Source organism: Trichosurus vulpecula, chromosome 5 (genome assembly GCF_011100635.1).
Source record: "Trichosurus vulpecula isolate mTriVul1 chromosome 5, mTriVul1.pri, whole genome shotgun sequence".
NCBI lineage: Eukaryota > Metazoa > Chordata > Mammalia > Diprotodontia > Phalangeridae > Trichosurus > Trichosurus vulpecula.
The window spans coordinates 53388674-53404849 of NC_050577.1; the positions used below are offsets into that span (position 1 = coordinate 53388674).

At 37.5% G+C, this 16176-nt stretch overlaps 1 protein-coding gene across 3 annotated transcripts in view; it reads left to right on the forward strand.

The window, feature by feature from the left end:
- LOC118849937 (ATP-dependent translocase ABCB1-like) overlaps positions 1–16176 on the forward strand; it is a 496364-nt gene that overhangs the window by 65295 nt on the left and 414893 nt on the right. Inside the window, exon 1 of one of the 3 annotated variants that reach the window (XM_036759038.1) lies at positions 15688–15809. The exons of the other annotated variants lie outside the window; for them this stretch is intronic. The gene's annotated coding sequence lies outside the window, so the exon portion shown is untranslated. Of the gene's footprint in view, positions 1–15687; positions 15810–16176 lie in introns of those variants that run through there. 3 annotated transcript variants of the gene reach the window in all.

Consider the following 16176-nt stretch of genomic DNA (forward strand, 5'->3'; position numbering starts at 1 on the left):
GACTTCGACCTTGGGCCAGTTCCTTGGGAAGAAGCCGGCCCGGAGCAAAACCACTGGAGTTCCCGAATAATTAGGGGAAGCTGGTTAGGGTATGTGGCTAAAGAGAACAATGCCCCAGAGGGTCGGCTCCCCGTATTAGCGGCTCTTTTCCCGAGGCCTTTTGATGGCTGCAGATCCTAGGGACACAAACACAGTAACATTTACTGAAAGCCACCACCACCACCATCAACACCCACCACCACCACCACCATCTCCATGATCCCTTACCTAGTTCTCCCTGGCTCTGGAAGTCAGAGAACCTTGGGAGTGACCTTGGAGAGGTTCCCCAGGCCTCAGTATCTTCTTCTGCAGAATGAGGGGGACTGGAATATATAGTCTTCAAGGGCCCTTTCAGCACTAGAGCTATGACTCTGTGATCCATTCACATAAATATTCTCATTAAATATTCATTCATTCAATAAACATTTATTAAGCATTTATATCAGGTGCCAGGCTAGTCCTGGAGGTAGGCAGAAGCTGGGATGGCACACATACCATCTCATGCTCTCATGGAGATCTTGGTCTGATAAAAGGTGTGTGATTCAAGCTCAGATATCTGTAACAGGCAATATTATATGAGAAGTGCATGCATTAAATAAGACATCCCAACGACATGGGTAGAGAGCTGACCTCAGAGGGAGGAAGTTCTGGGTTCAAATTCTACCTCTTCTACATATATTGGCAAGTCACTTACCCTCTCAGTACTACAAGTAACAGTCTGTGACTACAAATTGTAGAGAAGGTGCCAAGTTGCATTGGTAGAGGTCAGGACAGGGATGAAATCATAGGTTAAAAAAAGTACGCAGCAGAACTGCAAAACAAAGGACCAGGAAGCTAGAAGGATCCCAGGGTTTGGCACCAGAAGGTTTTCTTACTCCCTCTTCTACTCATTAACTATGTGACTGAGCAATAATGCATTTAATTTCTCTAGGCCTCATTCTCTTCGTCTGTAAAATGAGAGAATTGTACTACATCAGCAGTTCTTAACCTTTTTTGTGTCATGGACTCCTCTGGCAGGCTAATGAAACCTCAGGATCCCTTTTCAGCTAGTTGGTGAATCTCTCTCCCTTTTCAGCAGTGGATGGAACTGGGTCTGGAGTAAGGAAACCCTTCAGCTTTAGACACTAGCTGTGTGATTCTGAGCAAGTCACTTAACCTCTGCTTGCCTTAGTTTCTTCATCAGTAACATTGGGAGATTAATAGCACCAACCTCCCAGGGTTGTGGTGAGGATAAGATGGAAAATATTTCTGAATATTTATTTATTTATATTCATAAAGTATTTACAAATATTAAAGTGCTATATATTTATATATGTTTATATATTTATAAAGTGCTATATATTTATATTGCCATAACAAATGCTAGTTTTTATTATTCTCAGAAGAACATTTTTAAGGGCATAAAATAGGTAAGATTACAAGATATATCAATTACATTGTAATTTTTTGCATCTAAATTCTATAAATTGACCACTTGGAGGTTCATTACTTAAGGGGGTTCCAGCTCAAGAACCCCTGAAATGAACTCCAAGTTTCCCTACAGCTATAAATTATGTGTTCCTCTGATCAAGTTATTCTGGCAGAGATTTAAAAGATTATTTGGAGAGGAGCAGCGGCAGGAAAATGAATAAATAGGTCTTTACCATAGTCCCAGGTTGCACTAATTTTGTAGCAGGAGAGGAAAAGAAAATGCAAGAGAAGCTAAAGCATTATACATTCAAGAGGATTTAGCATCCTAAAAAGGGAAAAGGGAGCACCCAAAATAAGCTTCAAATTTTGAACATGGGAGTTTGGGTGAATGATGTGCTAGAGAGTCTAACATGTATCCCGAGAGGCGGCTCAAGCATTATTGTCCTTGTTTTATAAATTAAAACCGCCACAACAAACTGAGCTCATAATGACAGTGTGCTGTGGTAGACAGAGGGAGGAATGCAGAGTCTGAGGACCAGCAATCTCTCACATTTCCCTTAAATTTCACCTCGACCTAATCCCATATCTCCCTTTCACTACCTCCAAGACTTCCAGAGATAACTATGTTTCCTGGACTATTTGACATTATTTTAGTTAGTATTCTCTCTACAGAAGCAACTCTCAATACCTCTACATTCTAGTCAGTGTTTTACTGTGAGTATCTGTAACCCAAAACACTTTAGCATCTGGTAGCTAGTATCTCCAAAACTAGCTAGCCAGTAAGTCTAATAAGCACGTATTAAAGACCTAATATGTGCCACACACTATGTCAAGGGCTGGAAAAGCAAAGAAAGGCAAAAAAACACCCCAAAACCAAGAAACCAAAACAAACAAAACCCCACAGTCTCTGTTCTCAAGGCACTCACATTCTAATGGGAGAGACAACATGCAAACTATACTCGTATAATATATGGAGAGAATAAATAGAAGCTAATCTCACAGGGAAAACATTAGCAGTAAGACCACAGTTGCTTGCTGCATCCCTGGCATCAAGTTGTTTTTCAGTCATTTTAGTTGTATCCAATTCTTTATGATCCTTTATGGGATTTTAAACAGGGTTAAGCCTTTTTCAGCAGACCAGAACTTGCCCAAGCTATCACTGATGACATAGCCTTTAGAATGAAGGGTCATCTCCACGTCACAATGAGACACTGGGGCAGGACTTTATTGGGTGATTTTTTCATTAATCATTTCATACTATAGTCCTCCTTATCAAAGTTCTGTGACTGCTAGGTTATTTCTATTTCCGGTTATAAATTTTCTGACAAGGAAGTGAGTCATCAAAATAATCTTAACAATATCTCTTAATAAAAATATAATTATAATTTTAGAGTTACCTCTATGCTAAGGGTTGGCAGATCTGTAGATAGATTTCAGGGGGGTATTATGAACTTGGATGGGAACAAATTGCAACTCTATTAATTATCTGTTTATTTTTTACAATTATTTATTTGTTATTAATTATATTTACATTTGTTTATTAAATTATACCTTTCTTAAACTGTCTGCTTCAGTTTCTTCATCTGTAAAATTGAGATAATGATAGCTTCCACCTCCAGAGTTGTTGTAAGAATGAAATGAGAAAATATTTGTAAAGCACTTTGCAAACCTTGAAGTGTTCTGCTAGCTATTCTTATAACAATGTTTTAAATGCATAAAACAAAATAAGTATGATTACAAATGCTAATTATATTGGAATAAAGATGTAATTTTTTTCCTTTAAACAAATTTCAGCATTTCCTTCAATTACTTAAAAATATGATCCTGAGAAGGGGTCCATAGTTTTCACGAGGCTACCAAAGGGGTCCATGACAAGGAAAAAAAAGGTTAAGAATTGCTACTCTATGTCTTCTTTCCCAAGTTTGTCATTAATTAAAAATAAAACCTATAGAAAAGGTTTTTGCAAACTTAAATCAATTGTGATGAAATAATTTGAAATCCTAAGGGTTTTTTCCATTAACTTTTCATTCTTATCTTATATAATGACTGAAAGTATGGCTTAGGCAAAAGAAAGTTAACATCAGAGTTCAAGTCCTTCCACTGACACATTGTGGGTTTGTTGTTATTCAGTTATTTCAGTTGTATTTGACTCTTCATGAGCCCATCTGGAGTTTTCTTGGTAAAGATACTGGAGTGGTTTGCCATTTGCTTCCCCAGCTCATTTTACAGATGAGGACACTGAAGCAACAGGGTTAAGTGACTTGCCCAGGGTCAAATGGCTGGTAAGTATCTGAGGCTGGATTTGAACTCAGGTCTTCCTGACTCCAGGCTTGGAGCTTTATCCATTGAACCACCCAGCTGCCCCCAGACTTATTATGTGACCCTGGGGAAATCATTACTTCTCAATGTTCTAAGCAGTTCTCTGAGGCTATTAAAGTGCAAAAGCTTTAAATATCCTTTAAAAGGATATTCTTCATGTGGGAAATATAAATATTTTAATGAAATTGAAGAATTATCACATGAATAAAAAGATTAATAATAATAGTTAACATTTATATAACACCTACCATGTAACAGGCACTGTGTTAAGTGTTTATAAGTGTTATCAAATATTATCTCATTTGATCCTTTATAACAATCTTTGAGGTAGGTGCTGTTATTATCCCCATTTCATAATTGAGGAAATGGATGCAAATATAGGTTAAATGACTTGCCCAGGGTAATACTGCTAGGAAATGTTTGAGGCCAGACTTGAATTTAGGTCTTCCTGATTCCATCCCAGTGCTCTAGCTACTACAGCAGCTAGCTGCCTGTTGGTACATTTATGACATATCAGTGTACTTGACCATAAAGATTGCCCATTCACTTTGCAATTTTGCTTCTGGAGATGAGGTTTTCTCTATTAGGAGCTACAGTTTGGCAATTGGCTTTACCTGTTCTTGACTCTCAAACCGTTTGATTTCAGGTCCAACAAAGAATAAATAGTAAAAAGAAAATGGACGGGTATGCTGGCTGGCTTGGTGATCTCAACAGAACTATTATTGTCATTTGTAATTGCATTAGTGAAAGGAAATGCTTCCTGACTCCAAGCTCAGCCCTTGAAGCACCATGCCACCTAGCTGATATTTTAGTAAAAGCAATGCAATCCAATATTCTCTATTATTTTTAAAAATCTTGACCTAAAATTTTGTGAAATGACAAGTCAATGGACTGGTTCTACATTCAATTTATTTTGACATTTGATTTAAATGGCTGTCATAGCTGAAAATGAGGCTTCACAAAGATATGAATACTACTGGAAGCAATGATCATTGACCACCCTCACAAAATCATGATACTAATCTGTCAATCCCATTTGTTAGTTATTCTAAGGTCATTGTTGAAATTTGGCTAGTAAAGTTCCATCTTCCTTATGTCAATCCATTATATTCTTGCAAATTAATCAGAAGATGTTGCATTTTTATCCTTTTAACAAACATATTCAAAACTGAGTATCTTGGTTTGGAAATTTTAAGATCAAGTTGTAAGATTATGATTCTGTGGTTTTAAATGTGTTGACATAAGAATTTTTGTGAATGGTCTAGATAGTTTTTATCAAGAAAAGCTAAAAGTTTTTCAAATGCCTCGCTAATCATGATGGCTTCATACTCTCATTAGCTACTATCAAGAGTCATAAGATACACTTAGAAAGAGATTCATTGTTAACAATATCTGATATCCTGTTTCAATGATAATTTTGAATTTTTGGCTGATCTCTTCTCAGATCCAACTAGATCATCCTTCTTTTTACTTCATAATGTGCTTTAGGAAGAAGTACTAGGAAAAGAAGCGTCAACTCTGCCAATTTCTCATTTGCACGTGCTCAAATTAATGAAATCATCTTTAATCAGTGGTTTTATTACAGGAATATTTTTAAGCCAAATCTTCATTTTGTTAGTGCTAGTTTAGTTAAAACTACCTAAAACAATCCCAAAATCTACTTGACCAGGCACACATAAACTGCAATATGTCACAATATGCTGAAAGCAAATGAATGAGTGAGGGTGCCACTGTCAACCCTTTGACACAATGGAGCTCCAGCTCTTACTTTAGGATACCTTGAATTGAGCATATGCCATGAGGCCATCTGACATAAAACCTAGTGCAGATGCCACTGTCAATCTGGCTCAATTTATTGTTTTTAGATAAAAATAAAAGTAAATGGAAGCTCTAATATTTCCTTTCCATATCCACAATGGACAATGGTCCATTGCACAATCCACTTTGGAGACTACTGCTCTAGGCTGACATTCCTAAACTAATGGAACTTTAAAGATGGTAAGCAGGTTGCTAGAAGTCCTTGAGATTGTACATGGAGAATACCTAGAATGGGGTACTAGAAGTGTTTTTAAATATTTTGAAGGATGGCTACATGGAAGATAGATTACACTTGTTCTGCTTGTCCTCAGTGAACAATAGTACCAGAAGCAATAGGTGGAAGGAAGTCCCAAAGAATCATTGTCATGAAAAATTTCCTAACAAGGGCAGCTATCCACATATGGAACAGGCTGCCTCTGCAGGCAGTGGGTTCCCTCTCATTAAAGGTATTCAAGTGAAGGTTGAGGGGAAAAGGTTAGGGATGTTGTAGAGGAGATCCTTGATCTGGTACCATTTGGACTAGATAATGGCCTCTGAGATCTCTACCAACTGTGAGACTCTATGAATTCTGTATTTTTGCAGAACTCCCATGTTCCCCATGACGTCAATGAGTGATAATGTCATGTAGTGCATAGAAAGTAGGTTTTGGAACTGGAAAGACCTATGTTTGAGCCCCACTACTGACAAATATTGGCAATATCACCCTGGGCATATAAGTGAACAACTAAGCAACTGTCTAAGATATTGTTTCTTAACCTTCTTTATATCATGGACCCCTTTGGCACTGTGGTGAAGCTGAAAGGAGCCCTTCTCAGGATAATGGTTTTAAATGCATAAAGATAAAATAAATAATATTGTAAATAAAGAAATAGTATGATAAAATATAGTTACATGTAATGATGATTATAATGAAATTGCAGTTATCAAAATATTTTTTTAAAAAGTTCATGGACCCCAGCTTAAAACCTTCACTCTAACAACACTCTAACACAATAACAATGTATTGGTAGAAAGGGTTTCTTTACCTGAAAATTCCCTACATCAATAAAATCACAGGTCCAGTTCCTATTCTAGAATCAAACACATCTACCTAATCTTTAACAATTCCTTCTATTTGTGTAATGAGATAGGTCATGGTGTAGTGAATAATAAATAATGGCTTTGGAACCAAGAAAATCTCATTTCAAATCCTTCTTCTGACACATGACCCTGGGTGAATCACTTAACTTCTCAGTGATTTAGGCAACTGTTTAATAACTGTAAATTGCAGAGGATGTAGTAATCTGCACTGGTGGAGAGAATTTCTTCATCTGGGAGTTCTCTATACTAATGAAGTCACAGGTCTAATCCTAATCCCTATAAAAGAAGCTTATTTGAGAAAATCTGAACCAAGCCAACTTCCTCCCCAGACTTACATTTATGAGTACTATTAATATATCTCAATCTTACACGTATTCTGTAGTCACGAAAGTTTGGGAAGTACGGTCCTAGATAGCAAAGGTTTTCCTTAAGTACATGTCATTCACTTGCCACATGAGAGCATCACATAACTGGAAACCTTATACATTGGTCATTCAGCAATTCCAAGATTTTTTCCAGATGTGAGGTTTGAGACAAACACAACTTATTAATGATGTGAAATTACATTGTTACATGGCCTTTATTATGCTCTATGGGATGTTCTAAAACATTTCAATTATGCTAGTAAATTTCTCTAAGGATTCATACAAATATAGAAGCCAAGAAATACAACAAAAATCATTTTAAAAGACTGTTTCAAATTTTATCAGCATAGCTCCTGTCCAACTTAATGAGTAGATGATACCTTCTCCACCCAAAAAGAACAAACCATCTCAGCAGTTGTCAAATGAGGAGAAAATCCAAACACCAGATAACATGGAAGTTCCCGAGCCAAAGGTCACTTATAAGCCTTAGCTTCTTTCCTTACATTTCCATAGAATTTGAATGAGATGAGGAAATTGACATTTACTAAACAGCATTGAAACACCGTAAAATTACCCAAGAGCTAAGTATGAGTGAAAAAACAATCTTACTGGTGATAGCAAAGTAAGAAACAGAAATTCCAAGACTTATTCTAATGTAAGACTTAGTCTCTGGGGCCTGAGATTCGTTTTATCACCTGAACTAGATGAGTAAAAGGCCAGAGGGTTGGGCTCCCCAGAGTTAGAAAAAAAAGTGACAGAATGATTAAACTTTAACTTATTATGTTGTCCAAAGGAAGTGGGATGAAGAAAGGACCGCAGTTATCAAAATTCCCAGGATGCCAGTCTAAAGAAGGTGGGAGGAAAGAACCAGGCAGCTGTGGGGACAGATCTCCAAAAGGGGAAGGAAGAGAAGTAAACAAAAGAGAACATAGAAAGACTCTTTTTCAAGATAGGCTCTGAAGGGTAGCAATATTACAGTGAGGTCACTTGGAGCCTAAGATGTGAATATGCCATTTTTTTTCTCCCTTCAACATCAATTTTGTTTGTCTAGCCTTATGGCCAAGTGATTATTTGTAATCCTAAATTGTCATTAATGTTTAACCAAATCCTAGCTCTTGGACGTATTGTCCTAGGTAAGTAATCCTCCATAAAGCTGCCAATGATATTACTAAAACATCGGTCTGACCATTAAGAGTACTCTCCTGCTTAACAGCCTTTACCCACCTACTGAGTAGGCTCTACTCCCTTGCTACATATACTCTAGTCTAGTGAGCGGCTCCTGATTCCCTATAGGATTCCATTCTAACTCAGATCTTGATGGCACTTGAGCAGCAGTCATCAGAATAACTTTATAATAGTTTGAAATAAAAGTTTCTTTCCCCATGGATTCCTAAAGGCTTTTTAAAGAAAATTACTTGGATTTTTTTTAGCAATTTCCTTTTAAACATGATCATTTTTACTAATTATTCCTGAAGGTCCTTTAGACATAAAACAATTGCCTAATCCCTAAATCAAGTTCTTGAGAGAAGAGAGTTACCTCATTCCATAGTCTTTGAGAGTTGTAATTTGAAAGTCATTCAGGCAATAAGCATTTATTAGCAGCTTAGTGTGTGCTCAAGGGGAGGGCAGCTGGGTGACACAGCAGATAAGAGCACTGGGACTGGAGTCAAGAAGACTCCTCTCTTCCTGACTTCAAATCTGGCCTCAGACACTTAATAGCTGGGTGATGCTAAGCAAGTCACTTTACCTTCTTTGCTTCAGTTTCCTCTATTGTAAAACGAACTGGAGAAGGCAATGGCAAACCACTCTAGTATCTTTGCCAAGAAAACCCCAAATGGGGTCACAGAGAATCGAACACAACTGAAAATGACTGAACAGCAACAATGATACTGTGTGTTAAACTCTCTGCTAAGTAATGTGTATTTGAGTCTTTCAAAAATCAAATTTATTCAAATCCAGCCTCAGACACTTGACACACTTACTAGCTGTGTGACCTTGGGCAAGTCACTTAACCCCAATTGTCTTGACTTCTTCTCCCCAAAAAAGAAAAAAATACAAATCAAATTTAGGACTAGGGACTACTTGAATTCTAAGGGAAACAGATTGTGTGAAAATCAGTGGGAAAAAAAGAAACAGAAATAAGGGGGTAAAATAAGCCTGAGTTATTTCTGTATCTTGATAAAAATTTTTAGCTCCATTAGAATGCAACTAGATGAAAAGCAAGTAGTAAGTAAATAATCAATATCTAAAGCTATGTGTGGAGGGGGTGGGGTGTTTGTTTTTGTAAGGTGTATCTGTGTTACTCACCCAAGAAGTACATGTGCACATTTGGTGCTGATGCAGTTCACAATAGGCATCAATAGCTGTCTGTGGAATCTTGCCCACCCCTTTCCAAGAGAGACTGAGATTTCAGTGATAAAGAGAGCAGAAGAGTCTCAAGACTGGCCCCTCTGTTCTCCAGTTTCTGAGAGGGGTACTGGACCAGAAGTATATTTATCTGTCCCCTTAAGTAAACTTCAGTACTCCTGACAGTATTCTTTCAAGACCATGGTAACCTTTTGTATTCATCCACACCTACCTGCCCCAGTGTCTTCTGTTTTTTGTATATGTGTTTTAAAGTTGTAAATTGGTCAATCGGTACCCACATTGGGCTCTTTAGATAGCTCTCCCTTTTCTTAAGTTTTCCCATCTGTCTTGGGGTAATTTCCTCTATAGAATTTAAGGCCATGTGATCTACTTCTCCCTTCTCTGAAGTCTGTGGGCATCTGTTCTCCCCAAATCTGGGGTGTATGTGTCAGAGTACTTCCAACTTTCCTCTTCTTATGCATCGTGGATTCTAAGATGGAGTGGTCGCCTCCTCCCAAGCTTTCTAGAGTTTCTATTTTAGCAATGCTTTGTTCCTTACTGATTAGAATGGGGTCCAGAATGACAGTTTCTCTTATTGTTTCCTCTCCCTTTTAAAGAATCAAAGAATTACTAAGGTGAGATAAAAATATATGTGGCTTTGTTTTTGTGCCAAAAGCAAACAAACTCCAGAAGGCATCTGGGTAGTCAAACTCTCCCATTCTGGAGACTGTCTGAAGTGGGCATCACCTCAGTCTATCCCTACATCTAGTTCTGGGCCACACTTCATTTTATTCCCAGGAACTGCCAACAGCTACACATGTATCTTCTCTTGCTTCTGAGTTCTCTTCCTCTTTTCCTCTTCTGGAAACAATCAAATCAACTCTTCTTTGCCTCCTGAAAGAGAATGTCAATTTAATCCCCTGTGGCTTTACTCACCATCCTTGTAACTTTCCAAACCACAATACCTCTCCTTGGACCCCACTTTTCAATTTGTGCTGTCTCTCTTTATTAGAAAGTAAGCTTTCTTTGCTTTAGTACTACAGATCAAACACTTAGCACAGCCCTTAGCTATAGTCAGAACTTAATAAGTTTTCTTTCCTTCCTTCCTTCCTTTCGTCTTTCTTTCCTTTCTTCTTTCGTTCCTCTTTCCCTCTCTCCTTCCATCTCCCTTCCTCCCTCTATCTCTCCTTCCTTCCTTCTTCTTGCTGTCTCTCTTCTTTCTTTCTCTTTTTCCTTCTCATCATTACTATGTCATTCCTCTCTGCAAAGTTTGTGATCTGTTTCCCAAACCCCTATTCCATTTTTCCCTTCTGCCCAAGAAGTCTGTGATATGCTCCCACAATGGCTCTTGTTTCCACATCCACAGAGAGGGAGCTAGGTGGTGTTAACGGATGATGTATTGGCCTAGGAGTCAGGAAGATGTGAGTTCAAATCCTCCCTTAGATGTAAAGTAGCTGTGTGCTTCTGGATAAGTAACTTGACCTATCTTCCTCAGTTTCTCCGCTTATAAAATGGTGATAATAATAACACCTACCTCACAAAGTTGTTGTTAGGATTAAGTGAGATAACCTATCACTATTATCTTCCCCCAAATGGCCTTCTTCTGTATTCCCCATTCTGATTCTTGTGTGTCTTACATATGCCATGAAATGCTAACCCACCATACCTTTGATTCCTTCTGCTCCTCTCGAGTAAGGATTGCTATTCTACAAGCACATTTCCATCATGGATCTAAAGTCACAAAAATTCAGAGACATCAAGGAGGCTGAATTTGTGTCCTTGAATCAGTGTCAGTAATTCAACTTTTAATTACTTGGTGTGTTTGTGAGCCCATGGGCTTTATTGTTGACTCTTTGCTTAAATATTATGTCTATTATCTCCTTTAATTACTGATCCTCTCTACCCATATTTTTCATCCTATGTGATACCTGCAATTTTCTGTGGAATCCATATTGTCAGATATGTAGACAGGCAGTCTTGCTCCTTTCCCTCTATTTCCATTTTCAAGCCCTCTTGATCAGATTCACAAGATTCCAGATGAATATATTTTTCTTATTTCTTGTTAAGTTCACTCCCTCCATAGCCAAGACCTTTTGAACCAAGGTCCGATAATCCAAACCTTTTTTTGTAAGCACCATCCTAAATACTGATAAGTAAAATTGTGTTTCATGTATGTTTGTTGTTATTAGTGTTTTCATTTATAATAACAATACAAGTTGTTTTTGTTGTTGTCACTCCTTAATTCACCTTTCATCCCCATAGTTCTTGCCTTCATTTGGCAATAGTGATCAATCAGAGCATTTCTGTGCATCTCCCATGCACGAACCACTTTGCTAGGAGTCCTGGATACAAAGATAAAAATAAAAGTCCTTGCCCCTAAAAAGCTTATATTTTATTGGATAACAGTACTTATATTCCCAATGTCTTTATTTGTTTGCTTCCAATATCTATCAATGCTTTTGTTCTTTCTGGTGGCACCATTTGTCTTAATGTGAATCGTTAGGAGTGAGTCACTGTAGTCTAGATCATCATTTCTTTTTTTTATTTTTTTCACCTCCATTATTTATTAGATCATCATTTCTAAAGAGGCTCTCTCTTCTCTTACAGACACTTTCATGGAGTAGACAGCAGACCTATCTTTTGTTCATACTAGCTTAACATACGGCAGCCTTATCATCATCAAGAACTCGCTAACCATGGTTATTTGCCTCTTTCTCTGAGATCATCCTCTTAGTAGCACCGTTTCTCCACATAATGATTCCTTAGAGCACGTGAATCTGCTTCTCTCTTTAAAATTTTTTTAAAATTTTTTTATTATTTATTATTTTAAAATTATTTTTTACTATTTCATTTTTTCCCAATTACATATAAAAGCAATTTTTAACATTAACTTTTTAAAATTTTGAGTTCCAAATACTCATCCTCCCTTTCCTCCCCTTTCCATGAGATGGTAAGCAATTCAATATAGGTTATACATGTAGAAACATGCAAGACATAATTCCATATTAGTCATGTTATTAAAGAAAACAGACAAAAGCAAATATGGAAAAATAAAGTGAAAAACAGTATGCTTTTATCTGTATTCAGACTCCATCAGTTCTTTCTCTGGAGGCAGATAGAAGCTGCTTCTCTTAAGAGGGTCTAGTTCTATCTTTTATTGGAAGAATCCTGTTACGTTGGTAAACGTTTAACAACCAGCTCTCTTGGGAGAGAAACATGTACATAGGACCCACTTTTAAGTTTAATTTGCATTATCATCATTTTAGCCATCACTTTGTCAAGTTTGGATAACCAACAAAACAATTACTCAAACCCCTATTTGTAGCATTGCTGATTTTTGAGGTAGAAATGCACATACTGAGAATTTAACAATCAGCTCTTGTAACCACTAAGAGATGGCTCCAGCACACCCCTGTTCTTTATTTTGTTTCGAAGGTGCTAAGATCCTTCTTTTCTTCTTTTTCTTGGTTTTATTCCTTTCCCCTCACTTCTTTTTTTTGAATCCCCAACTTCTTAATACAACTATAGACTCTCTTGTTTCTCCTTTGAAATATGTCTTCCATTCTTTGAAGGAACATTTCATTCCCTAGTAACTTGGAGAAAAAACAAACATTGCTCTAGGTCTTTTACTTTCAAGGAACCCCTAATAACTTGGAGAAAAGACAAACATTGCTCTAGGTCTTTTACTTTCAAGGAACATTTCATTCCCGATAACCTGGAGAATAGAAAAACATTGCTCTGGGTCTTTTATTTTCTCTTTTAGTAGGTGAGAGGTTATCTCTCTAGCAACTTCACATTTATATTTTCTTCTGTGGGGAGCCAAAGCTCTCTGGGTGATACTAGAAGGCTAGAGATCATATAGGTCTCTTGGGTAAAAGTGAAGCTCACCAGAATACTAGGGGCTATGTCTCTGTCAATCCTCATTTTTTTCCTTTTGGTCAGGGGGAGGCCAAGTCCCTAGGATAGCCTACTACAGCAGACCTGAATGGATCTTTGGGGTGGAAGGTGGAACTCCTTGGAAAGGGAAGGATTATTATATGGACCCTTTATGAGTTACTGCGTGTGATCTATTATCATTTACCATGAAATTCTTACTCCAAGTAGTAGGGATAGATCATAGCTCTGGAATCCATAAAGCTTTTTCATTTTATATATTTGTTTTCCTAGTGCCTGGCAGGTTTAGAACCAGAAGTTTGTCAGGAAACTGAGGCACAGAGAGGTCAAAATGGTCACACAGCTAGTAAGTGTCCTAGACAGAATTTTAAATTCAGTTCCTGCTTATTCCCAAGTCTAGGGCTCTATCCATTACACTAGTCTACCTCCCAATTCGCATAGTAGGTGCTCAATAAGTGTTCACTGATTGATCGGCCTCAAAACATCCCTCTACCCAACTCATGTTACTTCTGAAGTGAGGAAATTGAAGGTGTCTTACGGAGAGAATCTTTAAGAGGTGAGGTCCTTTAAGGTCAGGGCAAGTCTAGGAAAGAATGCTGAGACCATGTAGTTAAAAGCTCTGATTCATAAAGAAATTTTGTCCAGTACAATTTGCTATCTTCAAAGAGTTTACAACTATTGCTTTGGACTATGATGCCACAATTGCTGTGCCTCTCATCTGCTTATGTCATAAACTAGTTGGCTTCTCATACTATCTGATCCAAGTCACTTCAGTTCACTCTCCTCAGATCAGACCTTTTTCCTTCCTCCTTTCTCAACTTGGACGATCCAAGTTCTGACAAAGAGCTACCCAAACAACCATTCACCTGAGCCCTCATAACAAGTGGTCACTGCCTTTGTCCACACTTCAGTTCTTGCCTTTCATCTGTACTTCTAAATTGCAGTCATTGGCAGCTGCCAGGCTCCACCTGGTTTCTCTCAGGAGCCAATGCCCAGAGCTCTTGGCTTGGCTGAGTCTGGCCAACTTGAGTTACTCTAGGTGGTCTGTTTTCCTCTCCCACTTCCACCACCCTAGTCCAAGGCCCTCTTTCTTTCACACCTGAATTATTATACTTATCTCCCAGCTGATCCTTTTGTCTACAGTCTCTCTCCCTTTCAATCCATTAAGCCAACTTAATATTCCTAAAATACAAATTTCATCATATTATTCTTCAGACAAACAATTGACAATGTGCTCTCATTACCCATCCTGTAAAACCCTCTTTTGCCCAATTTTTCAATTAAAACATAATCCCACTATATTTTGCCTATCCAATCTAATTTCCCATTCTTCCCAATATATATACTCTCTACTTCAGTCACTCTAAGGTACTCACTGTGCTTCCCAAAGAAACATGTACCTTCTTGCCTCTGTATTTTCACTCATGATGCTTCCCTCAGCATGGACTGCCATCCTCCCTCATCTCCTCTTATGAATGAATGAATAAACAGCCAGCATTTAGGAAGAACTCACTATATTACTAGGTATTGTGTTAAGCATTAGCTGTCCAAACAGAATAAATAAGACAACACCCTCCCTCTGAGGAAGACAAGTCAGACTGAATTGCCCCATGGTCCTCAGGGTGCAGTAGCAAAGGAGATTATCACATCTTTTTTAAAATGTCATTCTATTAATAAAATCATATTGATTTCTGATGGGGGAATTTTTAAATATAGGTTTATTATACTTTTAGTGAAAATACTAGTGATAATGATTTACTTAAAAACAAATTTGAAGAAATAGTGGTTTAATTTGTGAATTTTTGGGGGGGAAAAGCATGTGAATTTTAAGCAGCCAATGTGGGGCATAGTTGAAATTCCAAGAAGCAAAATACAGGACATCAAAACTGATTAACTGCTCAGAACATAAAGAGTATGCTACTATCAATGTTTAAAGATTTTAAAAATTAATATTTCAGCAAGAGCAAAAAGATTTTGGTACTATTAATAAATATTTAGGATTTATTTCACCTTTATCTCATTTTTATGTCTATTTTTGTGTTTTATAATATAACTTATTAGCACAGTAGCACATGCATAAAATTTCTAAATCAACACAAATTTTTCACTGAGATGAGTTCGGAGAACACTAGCCTAGGGCACTAAGGGTTTGAGTGATCTGCCTGTCGTCTCTCAGTTGGCATATCTTCAGGGTCAGGTTGCCCAGATCTAAGGGTGGTACTGAACAGATACACAGATAAATGAATAATAATAATTAATAATAATAGTACCTGCCTCCCACAGTTGTTGAGAAGATCAAATGAGATACTATTTGTAAAATGCTTAGCACGGTGCCTGGCACATAGTAGGTATTTCATAAATGCTTATGTCCTTCCCCTCTGTTTCCCTACACCACGGGTCTCTTGAGGGCTGGGACCACCCTATGCATCTTTGTATCCCAGTATTTCACTCACAAATGACTGTACTTGTTACTCCCCATTATCTCTCTGAGATGATTAGATGAGAAATTAAATAATACTGAAGATACCAAATATTAAGGTAGGTTATGGAGGAGTTCATTTTAAATTGGCATCTTTAAAAAATGTCAATTAATATAATAATATTGATTTCTGATGGGAGAATTTTTTTGGAGGGGGGAAGGCAGGGCAACTTGGGGTTAATTAATATAATAATATTGATTTCTGATGGGAGAATTTTTTTTGGAGGGGGGAAGGCAGGGCAACTTGGGGTTAAATGACTTACACAAGGTCACACAGCTAGTAACTGTCAAATATCCAAGGCCAGATTTGAACTCAGGTCCTCCTGACTCCAGGGCTGGTGCTCTACTTACTGTGTCACCTAGCTGCCCCCAGGAGAATTTTTAAATGTAAGTTTACTATAGTTTTAGTCAAAACACTAATGATGA